This window comes from Nuphar pumila, chromosome 13, assembly GCF_984573655.1.
Source record: "Nuphar pumila chromosome 13, dmNupPumi1.hap1.1, whole genome shotgun sequence".
NCBI lineage: Eukaryota > Viridiplantae > Streptophyta > Magnoliopsida > Nymphaeales > Nymphaeaceae > Nuphar > Nuphar pumila.
In genome coordinates, this window is record NC_143261.1 from 15,928,057 (window position 1) to 15,943,337 (window position 15,281).

The window sequence follows — 15,281 nt, forward strand, 5'->3', positions numbered from 1 at the left end:
TAAGATATAAGAATATACGAGGGAAACCTCATCGTGGATGTAGGCTTGATTGTTGAACCACATATATTCGAGAGTGTTCTGTGTGATTTTATATTTCTTTTGATTATTTGACATTACCAACATTAAATGTCACAATTTTTATGAGAAGAAGCCATATATAGGAAGGAACAAACCCCCTTCTTAACACAGGCAGTCTTACAAAGTTTATGCATTTGAAGAAGTGACAGCTGCCAAATCCATGATTTAGTGTAGATACAAAGGAAAAAGGGCCTTACTTCCCATCCCAAATGCATAAACACCCATCCCAGTGTCGAGATTTCAAACAGGGCCACCAAGGTAGTTTGACCAAGATTTTACCTCGGGACCACCAAATGCATAAACGCCCATCCTAGTGTTGAGATTCCAAATAGTCCCTTAGTCAAAATTAAAGAGATATATGTCAAGTGACCGACAGTGCGCATCTAAAAAGGTGTTCCAAATTCCACCCACTTTTCTACATGCATGTTTCTGGCACCTCTTATATATTATTGTAATAATAAGGGTAGTTTTTTTTTTTTTGAAAGGCAAGTTGTGGTTAGGCAAACCCCTATAAGATATCTCAAGAGGGATTAGACAGGACCCCGCTTACCACATGGGATACCACCTCGGTCAAAGCAGGTTATATGTTCCCCCCCCGAACAGGGCAGTTAGCTACATCTCATGTTCGGGGGTCCCAAAGAGCACCACGTATGTAAGCATGTGTGTCTCGTATCCCCATGTTTGTCAGCATTAATTAGCATTGGAGTTTGATGCAATTGCAAAGAGTTAAGTACCCTCTCCTCCATTGGTGCCAAAACAAATGACGATTCTTGAAAAGGAGTGGTTGTAAAGACTTAAGTGCCCCGAAGATGATTATTTAAGACTCAGTCTCTGCACTGCAGGATTATCTGAGAAAGAAATCTCCCCTGGAGGAGGCCATGAACATCAACCCTCTCACTCTCTCTCTCTCCCTTCTCTTTCTGCTTTTATGCACATCCAACAGAAGATCTTACATTGCTCCATCAAGCACCGGCTGACCTGCACATTGACTGTTATGGAGTCTGATTCAGAGTTTTTACCCTTACAGGAGGAGGGTTTGAGGGCTCCTCCCAGCGTGGGTAGCATCATTCAACTAAATGAGTTGTAGATCCTGATTCAGAGTTTTTACCCTTACAGGAGGAGGGTTTGTGGGCTCCTCTCAGCGTGGATAGCATCATTCAACTTGATTCGTTATGGAGCCTGATTCAGAGTTTTTGCCCTTACAGGAGAGGGGTCTGGGGGCTCCTCCCAACGTGGGTAGCATCATTCAACTTGAAGAGTTGTGGAGTCTGATTCAGAGTTTTTACCCTTACAGAAAGGGGGGTCTGAGGGCTCCTCCCAGCATGGGTAGCATCATTCAACTTGATGAGTTGTGGAGTCTGATTCAGAGTTTTTGCCTTTATAGGAGGAGGGTTTGGGGGTTCCTCCCAGCGTGGATAGCATCGTTCAACTTGATTCATTGTGGAGCTTGATTTAGAGTTTTTGCCCTTATAGGAGAAGGGTTTGGGGGCTCCTTTCAGCGTGGGTAGCATCGTTCAACTTGATTCATTGTGGAGCCTGATTTAGAGTTTTTGCCCTTACAGGAGGGGGGTCCGGGGGCTCCCCCCGGCACGGGTCCCGGGTGTCGTGGTCCAAAAATGCACAGGGTATCGTGGTGAGAAAGACATATTTTTGTTCCAAGCAAGGTTGGAAGAAATCAATGGAAAATCCAACAAGGAGCATGCCAGAATCAAGATGTGGATGTCAAGCGAGAATGATGTTGTGCAACTCAAATAACACAAAATAATAGGGGTCTGGTTTTAGTTAAAATGAGGAATGAAATGACAATATAAATCGCTAAAAATTTACATGAATAAACTAAACTCAATAATGAAGACACCACTTTTTACGGATTTGGAATATGACCTCCGGTTAGGGAGATATGGCCCTGACAAGTTTGTCCTAATTCGGGTAGCGATTTACAGCAATTTGCTTACTGAATAACACTACAAATCGCTATAGTGATTTGCGGAAGACACTACAAATCGCTATAGCGATTTGCGGAAGACACTACAAATCGCTATAGTGATTTACGAAAGACACTACAAATCGCTATAGCGATTTGCGATTTGTAGTGTCTTCCGCAAATCACTATAGCACTTCATTGGAGACCCGAAAATACTACAAATTGATGTAGGAAAGCCCGGGATCCGCGTCGGGGGGAGCCCCCGAACCCTCCTCCTGTAAGGGCAAAAACTCTAAATCAGGCACAGAAGTAGAGAGAGAAGGGAGAGAGAGTGAGAGGGTTGATGTTCATGGCCTTCTCCAAGGGGAACTCTTTACCTCCCTTGATTTCTTCTTTAGAGAGAGAGAACAGTGTTTTATGGAGAAGGAAGAAGAAGAAGATGGCGATGGAGCAATGTAGGATCGTCTGTTGGATGTGCACAGAAGTAGAGAGAGAAGGGAGAGAGAGTGAGAGGGTTGATGTTCATGGCCTTCTCCAGGGAGAACTCTTTGTCTCCCTTGATTTCTTCTCTAGAGAAAGAGAGGGTTTTACAGTGTTTTACGGAGAAAGAAGAAGAAGACTTTGAAGAGTCAACATCATCCTCGACTTTCTGGATGGAGGACATGTTTGTCCTTTTTTTGAACGGAGAAAGAAGAAGAAGACTTTGAAGAGTCAACATCATCCTCGACTTTCTGGATGGAGGACATGTTTGTCCTTTTTTTGAACTGTTTGTTTTTTCTTTTTTGAATGAAGGGCATTTTTATCATTTTCTCAAACCATCACTTTATGAGAAGAATAGCAAGAAAGGGTACTTAAGTCTTTGCAACAACACCAGAGTCCGATGCAAAGTTATGTCAACATACACGGGAATACGAGCCCCATGTGCTTGTATACGTGGTGCTCATTCAAAGCCCCGAACACAGACGTGGGATTCAGTGAATCATCGGGGGCGAACATACACCACCCTCTCCACCTCGGTGAGGGTAGGTGAGATTATCTACACTATTTTATGAAAAAGTTGCACGCTTGCGTATTTGACATGATCTTAGGAATCACATGGGTCATTATATTGTAGACAAGAGCTCTATCACAAATATCGTGAGATTTATAAAAATCTTGCCATAATATCGTGAGAAATTGCCTGAAAGTTTAAAATGATAATTTATCATGAGATTTTCAAATTGTGACAAATATCATAATATTTACATTTTTATTTAATATTTATCGTGAAAACCCCCAAGATTTTTATTTTTAAATGTGTTTTATTTATATTTTCTTATAAAAATTAATTTTTTATATTTTAAATTTATTTTTTAATGCCTAGATTTTGCCAAAAAAAATGCAAGATTTATGAAAAATTTTAAAATCTTCCTAGTTTTTGACGGACGATATTTTGCCTGTTTTAAACTTTTGTCACTATGGTCAGGAGCACTAGAAGGCCTTTCACATTGCTAAATAAGTGCTGGGTTTTATTTTTACATCTGCATGAATGAAGCCGTCCATTGGACTGAGATGGTTTTGATACCAAACATAAACTAATATATTTGCTTATAGTTGGGAAGTCTCAACTCTCAAGTACTGTTGCTATTTTAGAGTTTAGAGGCTCCTCTCCTGTTGAATGATGCAAGTCTTGATCATGCATTCATGCTTTTTTTTTCTAGAATGCACGTCTTCCTCAATATTATAAAAGCAGACCCAAGGGGTTTGTAGTGGAATGGGGCCTAGATTGTTTGACAGGCAGTCTAGGTTCAAATCTCATGGGCAACACCCTCTGTGTAAGCCGAAGCTTGATGACTCCTTGGGGTCGAGGGGTAACCCCTCAGAGTTTTATCCTAACATGGACAAAGACCCTAAATACGGCAGGCTGAGCCAGCGCAACTCGGTCTCTGCGCCTGGAGTGGTTTCTCTGAGTAAAAATAAAAAAATTATATATTATAAAAGCAAATGCAAAGGTATCAAGTGAAATTGGATGCTTTATAACTTTTCCTTAATTTTGTCATGTAGGTTGATAATATAATTAACATTTGTATGGGCATGTACGTAGAGTTTTCATAAAAAAAGAACTTACATGACACATTGTAATTTAAAAAAAAAATTATGAGCTACTCTCTCTCTCTCTCTCCCCTAACAGGCATAAAACTAAGAAACTATTATTTTCTCTCTTTCTCTCCAAAATATTTTTCTCCTCCCTCTTAATTGTCATAAAAAGAAATTAGTTTGTAATGTCTTAAAATTATCAAGATATTTATGGTTCTCATGATTTTTTACTTCTAATCTTCATAAAATGTATATGATGTAAATGTTTTTTTTTTCATTTGAGTTATATCTTAAAGAGCACCGCCATATGGGTGGGCCAATCATCTAGTATATATAAAGAAAAAAATACATTTTTACTCTCCCAAAAAAGAAAAAAAGACCAAAAGCTTGGACCAAGGTAGATCTGAATAGGGGACCGAAACCTTTTCTGTGAAGTGCGGCCAAAACGTGGAAATTTTACCGGGTGAGGAATTCAGGATTGTCAAGTGCGTATAGTTTTTTTCGACAGAGAAAGCTGGGATTAGGCAGACCCCTACCAGTTATACAACCGTACCATTTGGGGTTCGAACTTGCAACATCCCAACACAATTGGTGATGGGAACTAACTGCTCCTACCAGACCCGTTGGTCAAGTTCGTATAGTTAGATATGTCAAAATGGAAAAAAGGAAAAACTTGCACTAGGGATGACGAAATGGAACGGGATAATGATGTGCTTTATCCCAGTCTTCGAACTCTTTTTCTGAAACACCATGTAATTAGAATGGAAAACAACCACACAATCAAGTTCTTGAGTTATCCTTTTAACAGATAAGAGGCTTGCCGGCAAATCAGGGATATACAAAACTTTGAGAGGTTCTGTTTTTGAAAAAAAAATATCTTCGCCTATTGAATCAATAGTAACCAGTCCTCCATTGGCGACTAAGACGGGTCCTTTATTGGTGGGTTTTAAATTAGATAACCAAGACTTACAACCCGTCATGTGGTCAGACGCCCCGTTGTCCACTATCCATCTATGAGAACCTTCAAATGAGAAAAAAGGCAGAAACCTTACATTGTTTACTGTCGACACCATGCTTATCCGGTTTAGTCATTGCAACATTGGTCTTCCCAAATTTCTAAAGAAGACGTTCCAGGTCATCTATGGTGATGTTCTGGTTGACCTTAGCTACGTCGCCTTGTGAATTCCTCACTGGTCGACCTACTATTTTCCATCACTTTTCTTTAATGCGACCCAATTTCTTGCAGTGGCTACACTGAACACGCCTGCGACCAGCACCTTCCTGTTGCTTTCATGCATCTTTGGTGGTCATTTGAAAGGTTTTCTTCATAGTTTTTGTTATGGAACCAGTAGCTGCTTATGCCATCTTTTCATTTAATTCGCTTGAAACCTTCTAGCTCACAACTCATCACACGTCTTCGGGTTTCCTTTCGATGAATAATGGAGCAGACTGAATTAAGACTAGGTAAGGTTGGCGCCATGAGAATCTATTCACACAATCCTTCATAGTCTGATCTAAGCCCTACAAGGATTTTAAAATTTTTATCTTTTTCTATCCTTTTCTTTATGATTTGATGATCCATTACTATGGGGTGATGCATGGACAATTCATGCCACATCCCACGTAACGTACTGAGATATTAACTAAATGGTTTATCACCTTTCTCAAGTTTTGAAATGTCTTGATGCAACTGGTAAATTTGGGCAATATCATTTTTTTCACCATATACTTCATTTAACGAATCCCGGATTTCCTTTGCAGTATCAAGGAACATAAAACCTTCGACCAATGATGGTTCAATGAAATTTAAAATCCAAGACATACAAGATAGTTTGATGAAACCCACTCATCATACTTGGGATCATCGACAGGAGGTTGAGAGCATTTACCGTCTATGTAGCCCAATTTCGACTTGCCGCTAAGGAATAACATCACTGCTTTAAAACAGGTCAGATAATTCGATCCGTTGAGAAGAACGGTAGTAATTCTTAACGTTGGATTTGGTTCCTGCCCCATGGTAGTAACTCCTTGTGGCGTGCTATTACCAGTTCTAGAATTATCGCCGACAGATTATTCTTCTTCTTCTACCGTGATTTCAGATGCAAGAACATAAGGCCTCAAGTTGCCTGCTCTGATACCATGTCAAATAATCAAAAGAAATATAAATCACACAGAACACTCTCGAATATACGTGGTTCAACAATCAAGCCTACATCCACGCTGAGGTTTCCCTCATATTTTCTTATATCTTATATGCTCTCTTGAACATCCTTATATATCTCTCAATGGGCACAACAATGTATCTTCCATTTGAGAGTCTCCAGCTATATTAGGATAATGATAAAGCAAAGAATTAGGAGCAGTTATAACAACTTGATAACATCAGCTCTTATCACATCATATCATGGGGTCAAAAGATACTTTTTTGCTAGTTAATTATTTGTTTACATTTAAATTAAACAAAGGTAGCCATATTGCATAATGTAACTTCTTTTCTTTTTCCTCACCATTTTTTTAGGTTTTAGGGTGTGTTTGATAGTGCGTTCGGGATTGGACGGAACAACATAACATAATAGACAAAACATACATTTTGTTTATTCTGTAATACGTCCAGTGTTGGATTTAATTGAACAAGATGTTGTGTTCTTTGTGTCAAGCTTTGATATTTATGTTGTGCGAAAAACTTAAACACATTTAGATAATAGGTTGAATAACTTTGTTTTGAATCATACAACTCGATCCGGCCAACCATATGAGTGTTTAAACATGTTTAATATGGATTTTAATTTCAAATATAGATCTCAAATTTGATCTAAAAATTTAAAAATATTTAAAATTTGAGTAATTTAAGAAAAATAAGAATTAATATTTTTGATCTATAAACGCTTTAATATGTTTCATATCGGATCTAATTATGAAAGTTTATTAAAAAATTATAGATTTTATCCCTAGATATGGATCTCAAATTGGATCCAAGTACAAAAAAATGTTTAAATTTTATGTAAATTGAGAAAAATTAGAAGTCATATTTTTTTATATACAAATGCAAAAACCATAAATAAATTGTAAGACCTTAAAATATAAGAAAATAAATCATAAATAAACCAAAAAATCCTAAATTATAAGAAAAATAAATCATAAAAATAAAAAGCCATAAATAAACTATAAAATTAAATATAGAAAGCTCTAATCAAAGAAGATCAAAGAAAAATAACTCTAATCAAATACATTAAAATCCTTAATCAAATTAAGTATAAAAACCCTAATTAAAAAATGTGATTCAAAACCTTAATCAAAGAAAAAAAAAACATTAATGAAATTAAGTATAAAAACCCCAATTAAATATATTTGATTGAAAGCCCTAATAAAAAAAAAACCCTATTCAAATAAAAAAAAGTTTTAGTAAAATTAAATAACAAAAGCCCTAATCAAAGAAAAAAACCCTAATCAAATAAAAAAAGTTTTAATAAAATTAAATAACAAAAGCCCTAATTAAAGATATTTGATTCAATGCCTTAATTAATAAAAATCAAAGAAAAAATCTTTAACCAATGGAAATCAAAGAAAAACTTTAATTAATGAAAAAACCTTAATAAAAAATCAAAGAAAGAAAAAAACCCTAACCAAAGAATAAGGAAGAACGAAGAACAAAAAAGGGGAAGAAAGAGAGAGAGGAACGAAGGGGGAAGAAAGAAGAAACGGGAGAGAGTGAGTGAGAGGGACCCTCACTGTTGGCCTTATGGCCATTGCTGGCCTCGATAGTCAGTCGTTGCATAGGAGAGAGAGAGAGAGAGAGAGAGAGAGAGAGAGAGAGAGAGAGAGAGAGAGAGAGAGAGAGAGGGCCTCCACTCACGTGATGTGTTTTTTTCAAGTGGTTCCCTCAATTCCGTTCTAATCATAACAAGAGGAGGCGTGAAATACTGTTTCACCATTCCACAGATGAGGTGAACATGCGCAATGTAAGTCTGCAGCGCTGCGTCCAGTGTTTGATCGATGGGACACAATCAAACACCTCCTTAGGTTTACGTGGTGACATAGCATAGCCTCTTTTCATATTGGAGTTGGTTCAGATTGAGCATGTTTGCTCAGGTCAACATATGTGAATCGGATCCAGGTCATATGGTGTGAGGATGGACCGACCCATTCTCATCATGATGGTAATGTCGCAATGGTCTGGTGACACTGATCCACCTCTTACATAGCCATATAAGCTGGCTTCACCTACCAATATTCGACACTTGGTCCCATATTCACATTTTTTAACTGGCTTGGATCTGGACTCGGATCCTAATCTATTTAACCAAAAGAACCAATATCCAGGCACCACACTTTTAATTTCTCTTTGAAAGTATGCCAAGTATGGTCTCTCTTCCTTCACCTAATTGTAAAGAAAGTCCCAATAATGGAAACAACAATCAAGATTTGAAAGCTGCAATGTTTTCTTTTACCGAGAGAAGGGTTGAGAATCACTGAACCATCTTGATTGACTTCAGAATTAATGGACTGGTCCCATGTCACTTTTTTGGCAAAAAGTTTTTTTATTTTTCTCATTTTATGATGAAGTTTTCTGCCCAAGTGGATAAGCACGAGGGTTGGTGCTTAGGTATGATGGGTCCTTCCAATTAGTGGTGCGTAGAGGAGGGCAACATGGCCTACCAATCGGCGTTGCCTCCTCGAATTAGGTAGGGTACACACAATTATTTGCGAAGTTCACTATCTAAAGGCACCCACATACTCGATGGATGTCAAACCTGGGAGAAAGAGGTCAGCACCTTCTCTCCAGACCGCTACCACATGTGCCAATCAGGCAGGTGTTGTGTATTTTGCCCAACATAGCCAAGTAGTATTCACCAATCACCATGGCTTCCCACTTTTAGAAAGCTCTTAGAGAGGCTTTAGCATACATACTTTGTGTGTGAGTGAGTGAGTGCCACATAGCCATTCTTAAGCCTGCAGAAAGACATGTTAATTACGACCAGGGTTACTGGAAACGCTATAAGAGGTTGAAAAATGTGTTTCGTAGGAGACCATTTTCAAAATGGAAACAAGAGTGTTTCTGAAATGTCTAAGAAACAGGAAAAAAATTATAGAAATCGTATTTCTCATATTTTGGAAAACATGTTTCCTCAACATTTTCCTTTCGTGGGATACATGTTTTTTTATTTTGCTAATTTATTATATTATTTTTCTTAAACGTTTCATGTTCCTCTTTTCGCATGAGCTTGAAAAGCCTGGTTTCTCATTTCTGACCTTTCTCAAGAGGGGTTTGGTGTAGCGGGGTGGGGCCTTGGCTGCTAGATGAGCAGTCAAAGTTCGATTCTCATGGGTGTCGTCCCTCTGCCGAAGCCAATTCTTAGCATAGGTCCTGGAGGCAGGGGTCCTAGCCTCAGAGTTTTACGCTGCTGACACAATAAATATAGGTATGACAGGTTGAGCCAGCGCAACGAGGTTTTCATGCCGGGTGCAGTTTCTTTAGGTTATAAATTAAAAAAAGAAGTTTTCGGTCTCTGTTTTCCTTTATGGCAACCTTGATTAGGACTTAAAAAAAGCACATTCAGTTTTCTTAGGGCATGCTTGCAAGGACACCATAAAGTTTCATGTCCTTGCAACTGGACGCCTTCACAAGGCCCACCCATTATAACCATTTCAGTGTGGTTTGAACCATGAATGAGTAGGCTCCTTCTCTGTCTTTTCCAGTCATTTCCTCTTCCAATGCATTGTTAGAGAGGAAGGATAAGAAAGCTTCATTGCTCTGTCAGGCTTTTTTCTTTATAACTGGAGGGACGTGCATCTTCTTTGTCTTCTTTTGGTGTGAGTTACTTGCTGTGGGCAAAAGTTTTAGCAAACACATGATACTCTTTAATGAGCACGTAGACCCCATGATTATGCTATCATTATAATGAAGTGTGGCAACCTCGCCACAAATGTAAAACTATGTACATGTACCTTGTAAATTATATATAGCGAAGAGGATGAGAAAGTAAAAAATGACATTGAGTAATAGGAGATTGAAGACACGTAAAAATTTCTCTCCATGTACTTTATAAGGTAAAAGTATACCTGTTATGGCTATAGATTTTTTTACAAACGTGCGACATGCCAAACTGCCTAGCCTAACGACCAAAGGTCATGCATCAACACTTTTTCATGTGCTGAATCATTTCATTGGCCTTATGCACCACTTAGTACGTAGCTGCCCAACGAAAGTTGATCAAGCGCATCTTCAAATGCGTATTCTATCTAGTTCATGTCACTTCATGCATTGTCGTCCCATACCAACTATTACTTCTAAAAAGGGCACAAACTTGCCTTAGCCTTACATGTCATGGAGCGTATTGCAACTCCATGCGTACACTATAGCAAAACCTCATCACCGAAGGAGCAAGACCTTGCGACCCTCAGTCCGAAGACCAATTGATGATTGAACACAATAGCGAAGAGTACCACCCAAACTCATTCGCCGACACCTAGGCATTCACTCACTTAGCCCTGAGTCACCGTACTCAGTTGGAATCAACTAAGGTGATCCTTAGGAGAATTAGCCCTAACCCATATGTTTTAGATGCGTTCAAACGCTACGCGTGGAGAACTCTTGTAAATTGAGAGGTCCTTAATCAAATCTCCAAAAATATCATATGATCCATCAACACTGCTTAACTAAACAACGCTCCATGTCTGTGCCGCCACACAACAATACAGTAACGACGATACCGTCGACTATCATGTGCCGTGCTATCACCACACGTCACTTATCAAGCCAATGTATACCTCATGTACACTCGATGCATTTTTCACTCAATAGAGCTCTACACTGCACATGCCCCATTCTGAAGTCTCGGTCTGAAACATTCTTCCCCACCCAAACTATTATCATCCTCGATAATAGCGGTGCAGGCAAGAACACACTCTTAACTGATATGTCAACTTTTCTTTGCATTTATCTTTGGTCTACTTCTTTTCTTCAGCCTACTCAACTTGTTTTGGTTTTCATCCATCATCGCCATAACCTTTAACACGCCAAGTCTCATTCCTCAATACATCTCCAATCACTAAGACAACGGTCTTCCGCTCCATCAATATTGAGCATTTTTCGCTCGCGAGACCTCAGTACAATTCTATACACAAGCGGGTCATTCTCATCCGCACGACAAACTTGTCATCTTCATGCTCATGGCCGGGGTGCCTTTTGACCCCAGCAAGAGCAATTCAAAGCCCGTCGTGGTCCTCATAGAGAAGGACGACCACCAACGTGTGTCCCAAAGATATCAACTCTCTTAAGGCACCAACTTGCGATTTTTCAACAATCCAAACTAGTCTTCAAGTGGGGGACGCCTACTTGCGTATCACCCCAAAGCAGTCATTCAAAGCGTCTTCCTAGGCACTCATCCACACCAGGGGCAACACGGCCCAACACTGCAACTCTCATCTGGAACCAACAAAATGTTAATGTAAGAACCAAACCGATGAGTCACAAATAACTTTTTTTGCACACATAATCCACAGAGGAAATACCAACTCAAGGGACTAAAATAACGAGCATTCTGCTCAAGATGGGCACTCCGCTAACCCACAATCTTGGAAGAGAATATAAAAGTTCGATTGAGTCTCCCATACCCAAAGATGCAAATTCATTCAGTCGAATCCAACATGCATTATCTGCATGTACAAGGCAAATGCCACATTCCACCTGCAAGCCTAATGCACAACTGGTAGAAATTTTCAGATTATCCACGTTCTCTTAGTTACTTGAATAACAACCTTACACTTCTGCTTACCATCAACAAGATGACCCATACCACCCTGTCAACATCTTGCTTTTGTGCTCAGTTAATAACACTTCAGCTGCACAACTTTGCATAACCAGGATAAATCATCATTGTCTCCTTCAGTGTTGAACTCAATGAACAATGAGGTCTCCCTGAATCTTTCCGCTTTGATACAAATTTGACACCGGTATATAATATTTTGCAAACCTGCGATGCATAAGACTGCCCAGTCTGGCCAGCCTAATGGCCAAAGGCCACACACCAATGCTTTTTCATGTGTTGAATTGAACACAATAGCGAAGAGCACCACCTAAACTCATTCGTCGGCGCTTAAGTATTCACTTGCCTAGCCCTGAGTCACCATACTCAGTTGGAATCACCTAAGGTGATTTCTAGGAGAATTAGCCCTAACCCGCACGTAGCTCCGTGCATCCAAACGGTATGTGTGGAAAAGTCCTGCAAGCTGAGAGGTCCTTAACCAAATCTCTAAAAGCAACATCCTCGGATCCGCTGGCACTACTTAACCAAACAATGCTTCACGTCTGTGCTGCCACACAGTGATCCACTAACAACGATATCATTGCCTATCGCGTGTCGTGTTATCACTGCACATCACCGATAAAGCCAACACATATCATGCATTCCTACACTCGATACATTTTTCACTCAATAGAGCTCCGCACTGCACATGCTCCATTTCAAAGGCTCGGTCCGAGACAACACCAATCAACGAGGATATAAGGCAAAATCAAAAGTTATCCAATCATGATACTCATTGGTCGGAACTTCACACACAATTTCTTATGTGCACAAACAGTCAAATGAGTGAGGAAAAACTCAAATGCCAAAGAAAATGTCAGAGTCTAGTGATAGATAACTAAAACCAAAACTTTACTATGGATGCATGAAGGGGGTGGACTTGGTCTTGGATATTGCAAAGCCTTGTATTCAACCATGGGACTTCAAAATCATGAGGATAATAGAAAAGTTGAGATTAGTGTCTCTAAGGCAACTCCTCTCCAAGAGGATAAAATCATGCAAATGAAAAAGGTAACTAGGCAAGGCTCCCAAATCTTCACTCTACACACCCTCCCCTTAACTTCATATTTGGCAAGACTAATTCTTACAAAGAGGTCTTTATGGAGCCTAAAAAGCCTTCTCCTAAAAGTACTCAAGAGCATTATTTCTCTTATCTATCCAGGCCGCGACCAACATAAGATCTTACCAGTACGCCCAAGCGCAAAAAAATGAAATTGAGAAACAAGTTAAAAACATGCTTCGATTCAGTAACTAAAAACATGTGAATTACATAATGAAGACCTAAAAATGCACCTTCATGCATGTTATATGTCCCCCCCCCGAATAGGGCATCTCATGCTCGGGGGTCCCAAAAAGCACCACGTATTTAAGCATTTGCGCGCGTCTCGTATCCCCATGTTTGTCAGCATTAATTAGCATTGGAGTTTGATGTGATTGCAAAGACTTAAGTACCCTCCCCTCCATTGGTGCAAAAAAAAATGACGATTCTAGAAAAGGTGTGGTTGTAAAGACTTAAGTGCCCCGAAGATGATTATTTAAGACTCAGTCTCTGCACTACAGGATTATCCGAGAAAGAAATCTCCCCTGGAGGAAGCCATGAACATCAACCCTCTCACTCTCTCTCTCCCTTATCTTTCTGCTTCTGTGCACATCCAACAGAAGATCCTACATTGCTCCATCAAGCACTGACTGACCTGCACATTGACTATTGTGGAGTCTGATTCAGAGTTTTTACCCTTACAGGAGGAGGGTTTGGGGGCTCCTCTCAGCGTGGGTAGCATCATTCAATTTGATGAGTTGTGGAGCCTGATTCATAGTTTTTACCCTTACAGGAGAGGGGTCTGAGGGCTCCTCCCAGCGTGGGTAGCATTATTCAACTTGAAGAGTTGTGGAGCCTGATTCAGAGTTTTTACCCTTACAAAAGAGGGGTCTGAGGGCTCCTCCTAGCGTGGGTAGCATCATTTAACTTGATGAGTTGTGGAGCCTGATTAAGAGTTTTTGCCCTTACAGGAGGGGGGTTTGGGGGCTCCTCTTAGCATGGATAGCATCGTTCAACTTGATGAGTTGTGGAGATTGATTCAGAGTTTTTGCCCTTACAGAATGGGGGTTTAGGGGCTCCTCCCAGCGTGGGTAGCATCGTTCAACTTGATGAGTTATGGAGCCTGATTCATAGTTTTTGCCTTTATAGGAGGGGTTTGGGGGCTCCTCCCAGCGTGCGTAGCATCATTCAACTTGATGAATTGTGGAGCCTGATTTAGAGTTTTTGCCCTTACAGGAGGGGGGTCCGGGGGCTCCCCCTGGCGCGGGTCTCGGGACTCGAAAATCGCTGTTGAAAGGTCGGATAACACTATAAATCGTTGTGTGGCTCGTTTGAGACCCAAAAATACTACAAATCGCTGTAGGAAAGCCCTACAATACTACAAATCATTGTTGGAAGGCTGGATAACACTATAAATTGTTGTGGGGCTCGTTGGAGACCCGAAAACACTATAAATCGTTGTAGGAAGGCCCAACAATACCACTACAACAAAGCAATAGATCAGCGACAGCCACATTCCGTCGCTAATCCGTCGCTACGAGGCATAGCAACGGATTAGCGACGACGAGGAGACAGTATGCTTACATCGCGAATTTTTTGACGCTAATTGGCGACGGATTTATTCCGTTGCCAGGTCCGTCGCTAATTGCGACAGACTAACGAACGCTGTATTCCGTCGCCAATCCGCCGGTACTAAACGACGACCACGGCTTGGCGACGGATTTACGTCCGTCGCTAGTCCGTCGCTAGATTTATATGAATAGCGACGGATGGTTCCGTCGCTAATCCGTTGCAAACACGAAAAAAATTTATTTGAAAATTAAATACCGAGAACGGTACAATTTATATTTCCTGTACAATTTATATTTCCTGTAAATAAAAAACAAACCACACAAAAAATTCATATAAAAAGAATCTACAACAATTAATCGTTCCACCTTAAAATTAACAAGTTTAATTATTTACAATTCAACAATTAGGAAATATAAAAAAATAGAACTTCTTCAACACAGTTCTCTAATCATCGCCAAGATTTTGTGCGTCTTCTTGTTCATTGCCTTCATCTGTCCCTTCAGCTCCGCTACGCTGATTATCGCTATCAGCCTACACAAGAAAACAACAGTCAATATTGATAAACAAAATATAATGAAATAAATTACACATTATATATGATTCTATCATGTACTCATGTGTGTTCTAAGGCAATAAAAAAACTCTATATGCGATTCTATCATGCTCATATGTGCTCTAAGGCAGGCAAAAAGTTATATATGTGATTCTATCATGCTCATATGTGTGCTAAGGCAGTCAAAAAATTGAATATGTGATTATAGCATGTTCATATGTGTTCTAAGGCAGC